This window comes from Cherax quadricarinatus, chromosome 91 (genome assembly GCF_038502225.1).
Source record: "Cherax quadricarinatus isolate ZL_2023a chromosome 91, ASM3850222v1, whole genome shotgun sequence".
NCBI lineage: Eukaryota > Metazoa > Arthropoda > Malacostraca > Decapoda > Parastacidae > Cherax > Cherax quadricarinatus.
Window position 1 is genome coordinate 1345927 of NC_091382.1, and position 16502 is coordinate 1362428.

The following is a 16502-nucleotide window of genomic DNA, read 5'->3' on the forward strand; positions in this document are numbered from 1 at the left end:
AGCCGCCCTCTCTTTTGTCCACCGAGGTAGCTCGGCAGATGTGAGGTTGCTATCCCGGATTCCTGGTTTACTGGCATGAAGGGTAGGGTAATGGCATGGGTTCCATGCTGCATCTGTGCTTCTAGCGGTGCTGAGGTCCTCTTGGGCGCGGAGGGAGATTTCCAGCCCTTTCATTCCTCCTGGGAACTATTCCTCCCTGCTCCCCCCTTTTTTTATTCTTTTCTTTATTTTTATTTTCTTTTTTTTCTTAAAAACAAAAAGCGAAGGAGTAACCTAACCATGGAGAACCCAATCCATGAACCCACTACCCCCGGGCCCCTTCTTGATACCACACCCCATTCTGACCCTGCCTTGTTTTTAGACCACTCTTTGGACACTCCTGATGCCCCTGTACCTCTTGCTGGTGCTGTTTCCTCACCCGCTTCAGGTACCGGGGCTTTGACTGACTCCTTCGATTTGTCTGAACTCCGCTCTCCTTTGACTATGCTTCCGGCTTCTCCCTCTAGGGTACGGCAATTTTCGAATCGCCCGCTCATTTCACGCCGGACCAACTCCGGTCCTACTCCTAAACGCCAACGTCAATCTCCTGATGATGCTCCTTCGTTACCTTCCCATTCTACTCGGAAAAGACCGACACGTCATGCACTCCCTCTCCACGCTCAGTTTCGGACCACACAATGGACTAAATTCTTTACTTTAAGACCGACTTCTTCTTCTGCCTACCTTTCTGACCATAGTATTGGCAAAGCGCTCCTGCGTCATGTTGGTAGAGATATTTCATTTCATGCTCTCAAGAGCTGTACGCGCATCGTCACTGTCCCAGAATGCTACCCAAGCTCATGATCTTTCTCTCCTTTCGCATATAGATACTACTCCTATCACTATTGAAAAACATCTTTCTCTCAATTCTTGTAGTGGTACTGTCATTCTGCCCCATACCATAGTCCAACAGAATTTCCAGTCATGTGACAATGACATTCTTGAACAGCTGGAACTCCAGGATCTCCCAATCCTCAAAGTAGACACTTATGTCCTTCCTACCCGTGGGCGGAGACGTTACCCTTGCAATGTAGCTCGTTTAACTTTTGACAGCTGAGAACTCCCGTCCTCTGTATGTGTTGCGAGACATCGGTTACAAGTTCGAAAGGTGATACCTACACCGCAACAGTGTAGATATTGCTGGCGTTTTGGTCACCCAGCGAAATATTGCAGATCTATGGCCGAATGCCCAGTCTGTGGTGCCGACGACCATTCTAATACATCTTTCTGTCAATCTCCATCTTGCCTTAATTGTAATGAAGCTCGCCCTTCGTACTCCCGCCATTGCCAGGTCTACTTAAATGAATGTGAAATCCGTTGCCTCAAAGTGGCAGAAGGTCTCCCTTATGCTATGGCAGTTACTCATCTCCGCCTCCAAGGGAGACTACCCCGTGTTTCCTATTCTCGTGTTTCAAAACATCCCCCCACTTCTGGGGTCCCATCTTCTGCAGCCTCCTCTGTTGTTATCCCTCCCGTAGCCACTCCGGCATCTAATCCTTTTGCTGTCCTTGGCTCTGATGTCCCGACTACAACTCAGTCTGTTCTCACATCTTCGCATCCTTCTTCACAAGCCCCAATATCGACAAGACCTCATATGACACCTAATAACAATCGCCCCTCTACTTCTCAGAAGTCCAAAAAATCCACATTGCTCAAATCTTCTTTGCCCCTTCCTTCCCTTCTTCCACCTCCACACTTTACCTTTCCAGTCTCTGTGCCTAGTTCTTCCCCTCTCTCTGGCTCTATTACAAGTGTGGAGATTCACCCTCCTCCTCGTACTATGCCTTCCACCCCCGTCCCCTCCCAAGTTTCTCCCTCTTCTGCCACCTCCCAGGTTTCGGCCTCTTCTGTCCCCTCCCACACTTCTCCAGTTTCCTCCACCCTTTCGTCCCCCCCCTACTTTGGCACAATCAATTACTATCCCAATCTTTACTCACCCTCCTTCCATCTCCAATATTGTCTCCCACACGTCGTCTTTGCATTCCAAAACACTTGAAGCTATCTCTGAATATATTGCAGAGACTAAACCATCAATGAACACTGATCCACCCCCTGTTCCTTCTCTTTCCTCTCCTCCATCTACGCAACTCCTTTCTTTACAACGCTCCGTTCCTTCGCTACTTGAACGTTTTCCGCTGCCACAACATGTGGACTTTTCAAACCCCTCTAGTCTGTAGGCACCCATACCTGTGGATTTCTGGTATGTTTATTGTTATCAATCATGGCCTATTTACAGTGGAATATCTGCGGCCTCAGAGGTAATCAGGGTGAGCTTCAGCTGTTACTTTCCCAGTTTTTCCCTGTCGGTGTTTTCTTACAAGAACCAAAATTACACTCCGTGGTTATCTATCTCATCTCAGGCTATAATTTATTGTATTCTTTGGATCCTTTTTCTAATGGGACCTTTAATGAAAGTGCCCTTCTTCTATGCACTGATATTCCATACCATCAGCTATTTGTTCGTACTTCGCTGCATTACACTGCAGCCCGTATCCACTTGCGTAAGTGGTATACAACCTGTTCTTTGTATCTCTCTCCTTCTCGGGCATTATCTATCCTGGATGTTGCCTTTCTTGTCTCGTCCTTACCGCCACCCCTTTTGTTACTAGGCGATTTTAATGCTCGTCATTTCCTCTGGGGGGGTCTCGCTGCAATTCCCGTGGCATTCAGTTAGAGGCTGTTTTTGCTCCCCCATCCTCCATGTTTTAAACACAGGTACTCCCACCCATTTTGATCCTCGTACTCTCTCTTGTATTGATCTCTCGGTCTGCTCTTCCTCCGCTGCACTAGACTTCACCTGGTCTTTTCTGGATTTACATGACAGCGATCATTTTCCAATCATTCTTACTTCCCCTTCATATTCACCACCTCTTCGTAGCCCACGCTGGCAATTTGATCAAGCAAATTGGGACCTTTACTCACAACTAACTGCTTTTAGTGAGGTTCCTTCTTTGTCCTCCATTGATGAGCTTTTACACCTCTTCCTCAGTGTTAACAGCAGCTTCTCATTCTATACCCCAAACCTCGGGCAGGCATTCTCAGAAGTGCGTGCACTGGTGGTCTCCTGCTTGTGCTCGTGCAGTACGTTTGAAATGCGCTGCATGGGGCAGGTACTGGTACAATAGAACCACTGAGTTGATTTTAAGCAGAAGCATGACGCTAAACGCACTTCTGCTTCCTCTGAGTGCAGTCTGGAAAAAAGTACGGAAACTGAGTAGTAAATACTCTCCTGACCCAGCTCCTGTTCTGCGGGTTGCCGGTATTGATATAGCAAACCCTCTAGATGTCGCCATTGAAATTGGCAATCATCTAGTCCGCATTTCTCGGGGGCTCCATCTATGCCCCTCATTTCTTTCCTCAAAGTCTGCCAGGGAGTTAGCACCCTTGAACTTTTCTTCAGGAACTGGAGGCAACACTCTCAGCTTGCCGATCATCGGCAGCTGGGCCTGACGACATTCATATTCGGATGTTACAACATTTACATCAGTCAGCCCTTGTAGTCCTCTTACACCTTTTCAATCTCATTTGGTCACAAGGAGTTCTTCCCCAGCTGTGGAAATCTGCCATTGTTCTCCCTTTCCGCAAACCGGGTACTACGGGACATGATGCCTCCCACTATCGTCCCATTGCTCTTACCAGTGCAGTTTGCAAAGTGATGGAACATATGGTAAATCGACGTTTAATGTGGTACTTAGAGAGACAACAGTCTCTCCACTAGTCAATATGGCTTTTGTAAGGGCCGTTCTACCATAGACCCCTTAGTACGCTTGGATACGTATGTTCGTAATGCCTCTGCGAATAACCACTCAGTTATTGCCATATTTTTTTGACCTTGAGAAGGCATATGACACAACTTGGAGGTACAATATTTTGGCCCAAGTCCACTCCTTAAGCCTCCGAGTCAATCTACTATCCTTCCTTAAGAACTTTTTAACTGACAGACATTTCTGTGTTCGGGTTAATAATGTGCTCTCCCTGGACTTTGTCTAAGTTGAAGGTGTCCCCCAGGGATGTGTTCTGAGCACAACACTTTTTCTTATTGCTATAAATGATCTCCCCTCAAGGAAGGTTCCTTGATGGAAATAAATGGTATAAAATACCGACACAATGGAAATATAAACACATGTGCAGTATAATGTGATCCTTTATTGACTACGTTTCGCCCACACAGTGGGCCCACTGTGTGGGCGAAACGTAGTCAATAAAGGATCACATTATTCTGCATGTGTGTTTATATTTCCGAAGGTTCCTTGATGTTGGTGAGGGGCTCTTGATTTAGGAAATTGGATCTGTGCTCCAGTTCCCCGAATTAAGCCTGAATGCCTTCCACATCCTCCCCAGGCATTGTATAATCCTCTGGGTTTAGCGCCTCCCCCCTTGATTATAATAATAATAATATAAATGATCTGGCCTTGAGTCTTCCATCCAATATTTGGTCATCCCTCTATGTTGATGACTTCGCTGTTGCTTGTGCAGGTGCTGACTGTCACCTCATTACAGTTTCTCTCTAGCATGCGGTCGACCGTGTTTCCAATTGGGCCACCACACATGGGTTTAAATTTTCCAGTACCAAAACTCATCAAATTACTTTCACTAGATGCTCTGTCATCTCCGATCATCCTTTGTACCTCTATGGCTCCAGTATCCCTGAACGTGATAGTCAGGTTTCTAGGCCTTCTCTTTGACCGTAGGTTATCCTGGAAACCCCACATTTCCTCTCTGAAGGCAACTTGTCACAGCCGGCTGAACCTTTTTAAAAACCCTTGCTCATCTTTCATAGGGAGCTGATCGTCGAACTCTCCTTCGTCTACGTTCATCCCTCATTTTGTTAAAACTCGATTATGGTGACCAGATCCATTCAGCGGCCTCTCCTGCTACTCTCCAGCCTTAACCCCATCCATCACCAAGGATTACGTTTATGCCTTGGTGCTTTGCGCTCTTCCCCTGTTGAGAGCCTCTATGCAGAAGCGAATGTTCCATCCTTGTCTGATCGCCGTGATGCCCATTGCCTTCGCTACTATGTACGCTCTCACGATCTCCACAATCCTTCCATTTATAGAATGGTCACCGATATTAGTAGACATTCTTTATTCGTTCGCCGCCCCTGTTTGCTCCGTCCCTTTTCTCTTCGCCTACATTCACTCTTGTCTTCCCTTCAGTTACCACCTTTATATGTTCATGTAGCATCTCACTTTTCCCAACCCCCCTGGGAAGTTCCAGTTGTTCGGGTCTGTTCTTTCTCACTCCCTTGCTCGAAAGCTCAACTGCCTACGGTGGCTTCCCGCTCTCTTTTTCTTGATCACTTCCACTCCCATTCTCATGCCACCGCCGTGTACACAGATGGCTCTAAGTCTTCAGACGGCGTCGGATTCGCAGCAGTGTTTCCGGACAGCGTCGTGCGGGGGCATTTACTATCTTCGGCTAGCATTTTTACTGCTGAACTGTATGCCATTCTTGCAGCACTTATTCGTATCGCATCTATGCCTGTCGTCATTTGTGGTAGTCTCAGATTCCCTTAGTGCTCTACAGGCTATACAAAAATTTGATACATCTCACCCCCTAGTTCTCCGTATCCAACTTTAGCTACGCCGTATCTCTACGAAGCATAAAGATATTTTTTTTGTTGGGTCCCTGGTCATGTCGACGTACAGGGCAATGAACAGGCAGACACTGCTGAGCGGTCAGCAGTACATGACCTACCAATTTCCTATAGAGGTGTTCCATTTCTGGACTATTTTGCTACAATAGCTGCCCACCTTCGCGCCTGTTGGCAACGACGTTGGTCAACTCTGCTTGGTAACAAACTTCATTCTATTAAACCGAGCATAGGTTACTGGCCGTCTTCTTGTCATCAGTGCCGTGGTTGGGAGACCACTCTCTCCCGTCTTCGCATTGGCCACACTCGTCTTACTCACAGGTATCTCATGGAGAGGCACCCTGTACCTCTCTGTGAGCAGTGTCAAGTTCCTGTATCGATTAGCCACATTCTGTTAGACTGCCCTCTCTATCAACGAGCACGCAGAATTTACCTCCAACGCCGTCTTCGTTCTACTACTCTCTCTTTACCTTCCCTTCTTGCTGATGGACCCTCCTTTAATCCTGACTCTCTCATTGACTTCTTGACAACGACTGATTTACTCCACAAACTCTGGTGATGATACCTTACGCACTCCCCTCAGCCCTTTCTAGCTCAGTCTCTTGCTGCCCTTTACCCCTTTCACCATCCACTGCTCTGCTGTTATCCGTAACCTATTACTCATCCACCTCCCTTTTGCCACCTGATGCCCTCGCTTCCTTCCTGCCCTGCGGCGCTGTATAGCCCTTGTGGCTTAGCGCTTCTTTTTTATTATAATAATAATAATTGGTGTCATCAGCAAATTTGCTTATGTCGCTATTTATTCCCTCATCTATATCATTTTATAAATTGTGAACAACAAGGGGCCCAACACTGACCCCTGTAGAACACTGTTTGTGACATGCCCCCCATTCTGATTTCTCCCCATTTATGCAAACTCTTTGCTGCCTATTTGTCAACCACGCCTCTACCCAGGAAAAAATTTCTCCTCCTATTCCGTGTGCCTTAAGTTTCCTGAAAAGTCTCTGATGTGGAACTATCGAAAGCCTTACTGAAGTCCATGTACACAGTATCATATTCATTACCATGATCTACCTCAAACACCTTAGCGAAAAATGTTAGTAAAACCGTGTTGAGATTCATTTATCAATTTATGCCTGTCAAGATGGCTACGAATTGCTTTGGCAATTATTGATTACATAAATTTTCCCACTATGGAGGTAAGGCTAATTGGTCTATAGTTCGAAGCTAAGGACCTGTCACCTGCCTTGTAAATAGGTATTACATTTGCCATTTTCCACTTATCAGGCACTATGCCAGTTTGTAGTGATATGTTTAAAAGATTAGCCACAGGTTTGCAAAGTTCCTCTTTACATTCCTTTAAAACCCTTGCAAACAATTCATCAGGGCCTGGGGATTTGTTAGGTTTTAATTTCTCTATTTGTCTGAGGACCGTCTCAGTAGTTACTGCAATCGTGCATAGTCTATTATCGTCCTGTTCTACATAATTTATTATTTCTGGAATTTCGCTAGTATCTTCCTGAGTCAAGACAGAGAGGAAGTAAGAATTGAAAATTTCACACATATCCCTATCACTGTCAGTGATCTGACCTGAGTTACTCTTAAGTTGGCCTTTCTTGTCTCTAATCTTAGTGACCCATAGCTATCTGTCCTTTCTCCAGTCTGGATATAGGAGGCCAATCCACCATAGACCCTATACTGTGTATATTTACATTGGCTTTGCCAAACATCAGCTTATGGCTTTTTTTTTTTTTTATTCTTGCCTGAGCCTGTTCTTACAGGGATTGTTTGTTTTTTCCTTGAGATCTTAATAGAATAGTTTATTTTATTATGTGCCTGAAAATAGACCATTTGGATAAATAAGAGCCCCTTCCCAGACTTGATCAGGTAGAGGATACCATATACTACAAAGATGCCTACTTAGCACTAGTGTACTATATTTCTAATAGCCACTAATGGTCTCATCTTGGTTCTGCCCTTTATTTATGCATTGTTTACCATGCGTGTGCTCTGACCTTTACAGCTTAGTGCTTCCCCATGAATGTAGGAATAATAGTAACATATTTGCCATGCAGAGCTTAATGACTGATTCTTCTTTAGCACTATTTATGAAATTGCAGTCTCCCGAGGTTAGGAAAATTAATTTTTAGTTAAAAATTACACGTGCTTCTAGTAAATCCAGTTTGAATAACTAATTTCTTAGTTTTGTTAGATTGACTATTCAGTGGCTCAAAATTTAGACCAATCGTATTGGCGAAATGAATTAAGGCAGACATTGCAGAAATCTTAGTCATTTGTAAACATTAACTGTGTTTATGTACAAGATAAGTACAGCCTCTCTTCACTTAACGACGGAGTTTCGTTCCTAAGACCACATCAGTAAATGAATTTGCCGCTAAGTGAGGAGCATACTATAATGGTAGTGGGTTTGTGTCAACCATCTTTGATATTATTTTAATGTCACCTTTGCACCTCTTATATCATTTCTGGTATATTTTTAAATGTTTATACAATAGTGTATATTATAATAAACAGAACAGAGGAAATCGGCTCTAATATAAATTATTTAGGTATATGTATTTACTGGTCAGAGTCGTCAGTAAACGAGTACGTCGCTAAGTGAGGAGAGGCTGTATACTGTATTCGTGGGAAATACTAAACATGAAAGTTGTACAACACCGAAGATTAGGAGGGCTGGGGTTAATAGGGATTGATATGAAGAGGGAAGGATAGTTCTAATTCCTTGGATAAGAGACAATCACCAGCATAGCTGTACTTCCACTTTTATTCAATGCTAGCTGAAGTTTTCTTAACCTCAGTGTTATTTGTTGGATATGACATTTCTGACTCACTCCGTGAATGGTTACAAGCAATTAATATTTTGAGTAATACGTAAATGTGTTTGAAATCACTATTATTGTGAATGTCAGGAAAATCTGTGCCTATTTATTACTGGATATTTTGCCATTTCAGTTGAAACTACTCTCTCTAGCCTTAACTCTATCCATCACCAAGGCTTACGTTTGTGCCTTGGTGCTTTTTGCTCTTCCCCTGTTGAGAGCCTCTATACAGATGCGAATGTTCCATCCTTGTCTGATCGCCGTGATGCCCATTGCCTTCGCTACTATGTACGCTCTCACGATCTCCACAATCCTTCGATTTATAGAATGGTCACCGATATTAGTAGACATTCTTTATTCGTTCGCCGCCCCTGTTTGCTCCATCCCTTTTCTCTTCGCCTACATTCACTCTTGTCTTCCCTTCAGTTACCACCTTTATATGTTCATGTAGCATCTCACTTTTCCCTACCCCCCTGGGAAGTTCCAGCTGTTCGGGTCTGTTCTTTCTCACTCCCGTGCTCGAAAGCTCAACTGCCTACGGTGGCTTCCCGCTCTCTTTTTCTTGATCACTTCCACTCCCATTCTCATGCCATTGCTGTGTACACAGATGGCTCTAAGTCTTCAGACGGCGTCGGATTCGCAGCAGTGTTTCCAGACAGCATCGTGCAGGGGCATTTACTATCTTCGGCTAGCATTTTTACTGCTGAACTGTATGCCATTCTTGCAGCACTTATTCGTATTGCATCTATGCCTATGTCATCATTTGTGGTAGTCTCAGAATCCCTTAGTGCTCTACAGGCTATATGAAAATTTGATACATCTCGCCCCCTAGTTCTCCGTATCCAACTTTGGCTACGCCGTATCTCTACGAAGCATAGAGATATTATTTTTTGTTGGGTCCCTGGTCATGTCGACGTACAGGGCAATGAACAGGCAGACACTGCTGCGCAGTCAGCAGTACATGACCTACCAATTTCCTATAGAGGTGTTCCATTTCTGGACTATTTTGCTGCAATAGCTACCCACCTTCACACCCGTTGGCAACAACGTTTGTCAACTCTGCTTGGTAACAAACTTCATTCTATTAAACCGAGCATAGGTTACTGGCCGTCTTCTTGTCATCAGTGCCGTGGTTGGGAGACCACTCTCTCCCGTCTTCGCATTGGCCACACTTGTCTTACTCACGGGTATCTCATGGAGAGGCACCCTGTTCCTCTCTGTGAGCAGTGTCAAATTCCTGTATCGATTAGCCACATTCTGTTAGTCTGCCCTCTCTATCAACGTGCACGCAGAATTTACCTCCAATGCTGTCTTCGTTTACTACTCTCTCTCTACCTTCCCTTCTTGCTGATGGACCCTCCTTTAATCCTGACTCTCTCATTGACTTCTTGACAACGACTGATTTACTCCACAAACTCTGATGATGATACCTTACGCACTCCCCTCAGCCCTTTCTAGCTCAGTCTCTTGCTGCCCTTTACCCTCTCACCATCCACTGCTCCGCTGTTATCCGTAACCTATTACTCATCCACCTCCCTTTTGCCACCTGATGCCCTCGCTTCCTTCCTGCCCTGCAGCGCTGTATAGCCCTTGTGGCTTAGCGCTTCTTTTTGATTATAATAATAATAATTCAGTTGAAACTTGGATTCAAGGAGCTGAAATAATTCCCTTGTTTTGCATATAGTAAATATGCTGAGAATTTATTATTTTTGCTAACATCATTATTATAATCAAAGTGCTAAACCCACTAGGGTCATAAAGCACTGCTTTTTTTCCTCAAACAGCATTGTAGCAACGAGTCAAACGTCAGCATTGTTATTGTACAATTCATCCACAACAGGTATAAGAAACAGTTGAGTGTTTGTCAATATCATTTTGTGCTCCTAAACATTATTTATTCATGGAGAAGTGCTACACCTGTAGGGGTCATACAACTCGTATGTAATGGAAGGTCATTAGGCTTTACCCAAGGAAGGGGAGGGTAGCTCCAGTTCCTAGGATCAAGGCATCCTTCTCAGATCAGTATTGTAGTACGAATGTTTTTCATTGTGTGCTTTCGGATACAAGGACATATGCCAGGAAAGATAATACTGTATGTAGTACCATAGTCCATTAAGTCTATTAGTGTATGTTCTGTTAAGTTATGATTGGAATATGTAAATTGAGGCACGTAAAAATAACTTTACATGAGAAAAATATGCTAGAATTGCACTTGATAACTTTTTTTGCTGTAATTAGATATTAGAGTTAAAAATTCACATTTCATACTGAATTATGAAATTGCTAATATTATTTTATATATACATTCAGGCCTCTAGTCAAGCGCCTCTATTGTGATTCATTTTTATAAATGCAGTAGGAAAAAATACCTAAAAAATTGAAGAGCACATTAAAGACCTTCATAATACTTGATATTCAATTTTGGATATGTAAAGTATTAGATTATTATTATTATTATAATAAAAAAGAAGCGCTAAGCCACAAGGGCTGTACAGCGTAAAGTATTAGAGTAATATTTGTTATTGGCAGTAAGAGGTTAAGAAAGAGGTACAGTGTGGTCAAAGCTTCTGGAAGTTTTTTTTTATATACGTATGTAATACATGTACGTTATATACACTTAGTAAGCACATCAACCAGTGGAACGAAGTATTGTACCGTAGGTTTTCAGCACATCCTTAAGGTTCTCTGGTGGAAAAACTGAACCAATTGTATACTAATTGGTGGAAGTAAACACGTCAGCCAGAGGATCGAAGTATTGTACCGTAGGTTTTCAGGACATCCTTAAGGTTCTCTGGTGGAAAAACTGAACCACTTACGTACTGATTGATGGAATACGAAAACACAGTCACTGCACACCATATCATATACTGGATATTGACTTACCTGGATAGACAGATGAGGTAAGTTTACCATAAGCCTTTGGGGTTTGAAATTATTTTTTGTATGTAAACATTTTGATACAAATTTGTTTATAGAAGTATTTAATTTTTAAATTTTGTAATTTAATAATCACAAAAAAAATTCTTTCAAAGCTATTTTGAGCCAATTTTTCCTTAAAATGAAGCTAGTGAGTTTTATCTGAAACTAAATTTTTTTTTTCTGCAAATTAAAATGTCAATTATATGTACATAGTACGTGAACATTAAAATAGTATAAAATACCGACAGGTTGTTAGGTAAGACACATATGCAACAGTTAGGTATCTTTATTTCGAAACGTTTCGCCTACACAGTAGGCTTCTTCAGTCGAGTACAGAAAAGTTGATAGAAGCAGAAGAGACTTGAAGACGATGTAATCAGTCCATCACCCTTAAAGTTTTGAGGTGGTCATACTGAGGGACTGACCACCTCAAAACTTTAAGGGTGATGGACTGATTACATCGTCTTCAAGTCTCTTCTGCTTCTGTCAACTTTTCTGTACTCGACTGAAGAAGCCTACTGTGTAGGCAGAACGTTTCGAAATAAAGATACCTAACTGTTGCATATGTGTCTTACCTAACAACCACATAGTACGTACCTAAATTTCCAAACATGTCAAAAAATGCACAGCCATGATGACATTCATACCAGCAAGATGTGAATGAGCAGCTGGTTGAAGTACAGTATACCATGGATAGGATTGTTACATAGAATCCAAGTCCGTCATATTCACTGTGCCACATTGCGGTGTAAGTGCCGTCTTTCTATTTAATGTTGTATTGTAATAGTTCTTTATTGTGGTTTATGGTATACTCTTAAATATAATTATGTAGTGAATTTCAGTGTACTGTAATGAATGATAAGTACCGTTTTGTATCAGGTTCGCGTAATGTAATTTTGTTTACCCAAAGTTAAATTTCCTGTCTTCCTCAAATCAAATTTTATTACCTCCCATTCCCCAGGCACTGTACGTCCCTTTGACTTTAGCACTTCTTTATGATTATAATAAAATGATTATAATATAATGGGGAATGGAAGGTAATTGGATTTTATCTGAAAGGAAAATAGCTTCATTTCCTTAGTTTCAGAGCTCTTCATAAGCATCGAGATTCCCCCCCTCCCCATCCCCTCATCCTTGTAGAGATACAGTGGACCCCCGGCTTATGATATTATTTCATTCCAGAAGTATGTTCAGGTGCCATTACTGAACGAATTTGGTCCCATAAGGAATATTGTGAATTAGATTAGTCCATTTCAGACCCCCCAAACATACACGTACAAACGCACTTACATAAATACACTTACATAATTGGTCGCATTGGGAGGTGATCGTAAAGCGGGGGTCCACTGTAGTATGTACATATTAAAAAGCAGCAATGGATCCAGTCAGTTATTTGCATGCTGAAATAACTGATTATTAGACAAGGTGGAATTGTATTCATTTGGAAGCATTAAACCCTTAAGGGTCATAGTGCCTGGGAGGGGGATGCAAAGTGAAATTTGTGCTAAATAAACAAATTATATGTATATAAAATTCATTTATTTAGCATTTCTATGAGAAAAACTAGATTACACGTTTAATTACCAGCTGTTACACATACTGAAGGCCAGTCGTTATTTCAGGTGCTAACCTTTGGTGGATATTTTCAGTTTTAGTTTTTGCCACTGATATAGTTTCATCAGTATTCCTCAGAACCAAGTAGTATTTTGTGCTCTTTGCATGTAATTGGACAATAAACATGATATAAAGCTTAACTTACTTTATCCTTTTTGGAAAAAATAAGTCACTTTTGAGAATTGATAGCTCATGTATTCTTCACAGTAATCTGGAGTTTATCTGGAGTTTATCTGGAGAGAGTTCCGGGGGTCAACGCCCCCGCGGCCCGGTCTGTGACCAGGCCTCCTTAGGTCAGTGTCCCAGGATGCGACCCACACCAGTCGACTAACACCCAGGTACCCATTTTACTGATGGGGAACATAGACAACAGGTGGAAAGAAACACGTCCAATGTTTCTACTCTGGCTGGGAATCGAACCCAGGCCCTCACCATGTGAAGCGAGAGCGTTAACCACCAGGCCACCAGAACATAAGAACGAAGGAACACTGCAGCAGGCCTACTGGCCCATGCGAGGCATGTCCAAGTCTCCTACCGGCTTAAGCCAATGCACCCAACCCAGTCAGGTCAGGTCACATTGACTTAAGGGAGGAACACGGCAACCGACCTGGTAGCACAAGCTATCAGCTCCAACTCACACCCACCCACATCCACTCATGTATTCATCCAACCTATTTTTAAAGCTACACAACGTTCTGGCCTCTATAACTGTACTCGGGAGTTTGTTCCACTCATCCACAACTCTATTACCAAACCAGTACTTTCCTATATCCTTCCTGAATCTGAATTTTTCCAACTTAAAACCATTGCTGTGAGTCCTGTCTAGGCTAGATATTTTCAGCACACTATTTACATCCCCTTTATTTATTCCTGTCTTCCATTTATACACCTCAATCATATCCCCCCTAATTCTACGTCTTTCTAGAGAGTGCAGATTCAGGGCCCTTAGTCTATCCTCATAGGGAAGGTTTCTGATACATGGGATCAACTTTGTCATCCTCCTTTGTACATTTTCCAGGGCATTTATATCCATTCTGTAATACGGTGACCAAAACTGTGCAGCATAATCTAAATGAGGCCTAACCAAGGATGTATAGAGTTGAAGAACAACCTGAGGACTCCTATTATTTATGCTTCTTGATATGAAGCAAAGGATTCTATTAGCTTTATTGCGAACACTTATGCACTGTTGTCTTGATTTCAGATTACTGCTAACCAGAACTCCTAAATCTTTTTTGCAATCCGTAATATTAAGATCTACATTATTTAGTTTATATGTGGCATGGTTATTGTCCTGTCCAACATTTAGAACTTTGCATTTGTCTATATTAAACTGCATCTGCCACTTCTCCGACCACTGCATCAGTCTATTCAAATCTTCCTGGAGTGCTCTAATGTCGTCAGAATGAATTCGACGGCCTATTTTGGTGTCATCGGCAAACTTGCTGATGTTGCTCTTTATGCCCTCATCTATGTCGTTTATGTAGATTGTGAACAGCAGGGGGCCCAACACTGACCCCTGTGGAACACCGCTCGTGACGCTTCCCCACTCTGATTTCTCCCCATTTATGCAAACTCTCTGCTGCCTATTTGTCAACCATGCCTCTATCCAGGAAAAAATTTCTCCTCCTATTCCATGTGCCTTAATTTTCCTCAATAATCTCTGATGTGGGACCCTGTCAAAAGCCTTACTGAAGTCCATATACACAATATCATATTTATTGCCATGATCTACCTCCTCAAATACCTTAGTGAAAAAAGTTAATAAATTCGTAAGGCAGGAACGCCCCTTTGTAAAACCATGCTGCAATTCGTTGATTAATTTATGCTTTTCAAGGTGGCTACGAACTGCCTCGGCAATTATTGATTCCATAAATTTTCCCACTATGGAGGTTAGGCTTATTGGTCTATAGTGAAACTCTATTCTTCAAAATTGTAGTTTTTGGGTCATATCTAAGGTAATGTTCACTTTTGGAAACTCACTTGTATTTTTTAACCTTAAGTATGTTTAGGGCTTTTTTTTTTTTTTTCCAACAAGTCGGCCGTCTCCCACCGAGGCTTTTTGCCATAAAAAAAAAAATTGTGGCTTATGGTTTGCATAAATCGTTACATTATAATACTCTCACAGAATAACATATGAAATGATAAGGCACTGTACAATACATTTAAAACCTGTTGTATACTTTCAAATTAGTTTATTATTATTAGTGTTCAGTAACCAGAGCCAAACCCATGTGGCACATACAGCATTAGTTTGATTAAATTATTATACTGTATTTACAAAAATGCACCAAACCTGTGTGGGTCATACAGCACTTAGTCTACTGTACTTTAAAAGTCCAGGGGTTATAACAATTATTCCCTGTACTAAAGGTGTCTTGATATTGGTGAAGAGCTCTTAATCCAAAGCATTGCGGCTAAATCAAACTGGATTACCTTCCATTTCCCAGGTGTTTTATGACCTGTAGTGCTTTTGTTTCCATTTGGATGTCTCTGACCAGTATTTATTACATTTTGATCCACTAACATATATTTACAAGAAAGCACTACTCATATGGCACCCTGGTGTTTCCAAATTGTTTCATGATTACCTTTGACAAAAGTTTTCCTAAGTGTAAAGAAATGCAGTTTCCCTACCCATGTTTTTCTTGAGTAATTTCTGTGATTATCATAGTATTGTGTGCTCTTGGGTAAGTGGTAAAGCCATAAGGGTCATACATAACCTGGGCAATGGTGCTGGTGAATGGTTCTTGATCTAGGGAATTAAAGTGAACTTTTCCTAACTTGGATCAAACCTGATTACCTCTCATTTCTCAAGTGCTGTGTGACCATTACAGGTCCTGCGCTTTCCTACAAATGTAATTCTCATTCACGAAATAGACCTGTATATTAATTTTTTTTTTTTTTTTTTTTTTTTTTTTTTTGCACTAGTTTACCTTGTATTGAAATTCAAAATTATAACAACCTTCATGTTAAGCTCAACTACAAATGTAACCTTTTTGTTGATGGTTTTCCCTCACTACCTCCAGTTCCTATCCTTGCTTTCCAAGATTATATAATACCCCCAAACCTTCCCAGTCACACATTTCAGCTCTGCCATGCGGAAAAACCTTACGGGTTTAGTGCTTTCCACAAGTGGCAGTTAAGGTCACTACTGATGTATAATAGCTAACAAATTTATTCAGAAATATGAGTACTTCTTACCGAACATCCATTCCTGCCTTTAATATACTGTGAAGAATATCTTAATTGATATTTTACTGGTGAAAACAATGCAAGATATAAAAAAAATATTCTATGATAAAATCCACTAATTTAAAATTCCATTTAAATGAGTGGTTGACAAGAAATTGTTTAGGTCAGGTATTTCAGGATAAAATTCAATGGGAAGACAAAAATTACAGTAGTGTTACAAAAATAAAGCTGACAAGATATGCTATTGCTAAAATTAATGTAATATAACTTAATTCTACTCAATACCATTAAAGATAATT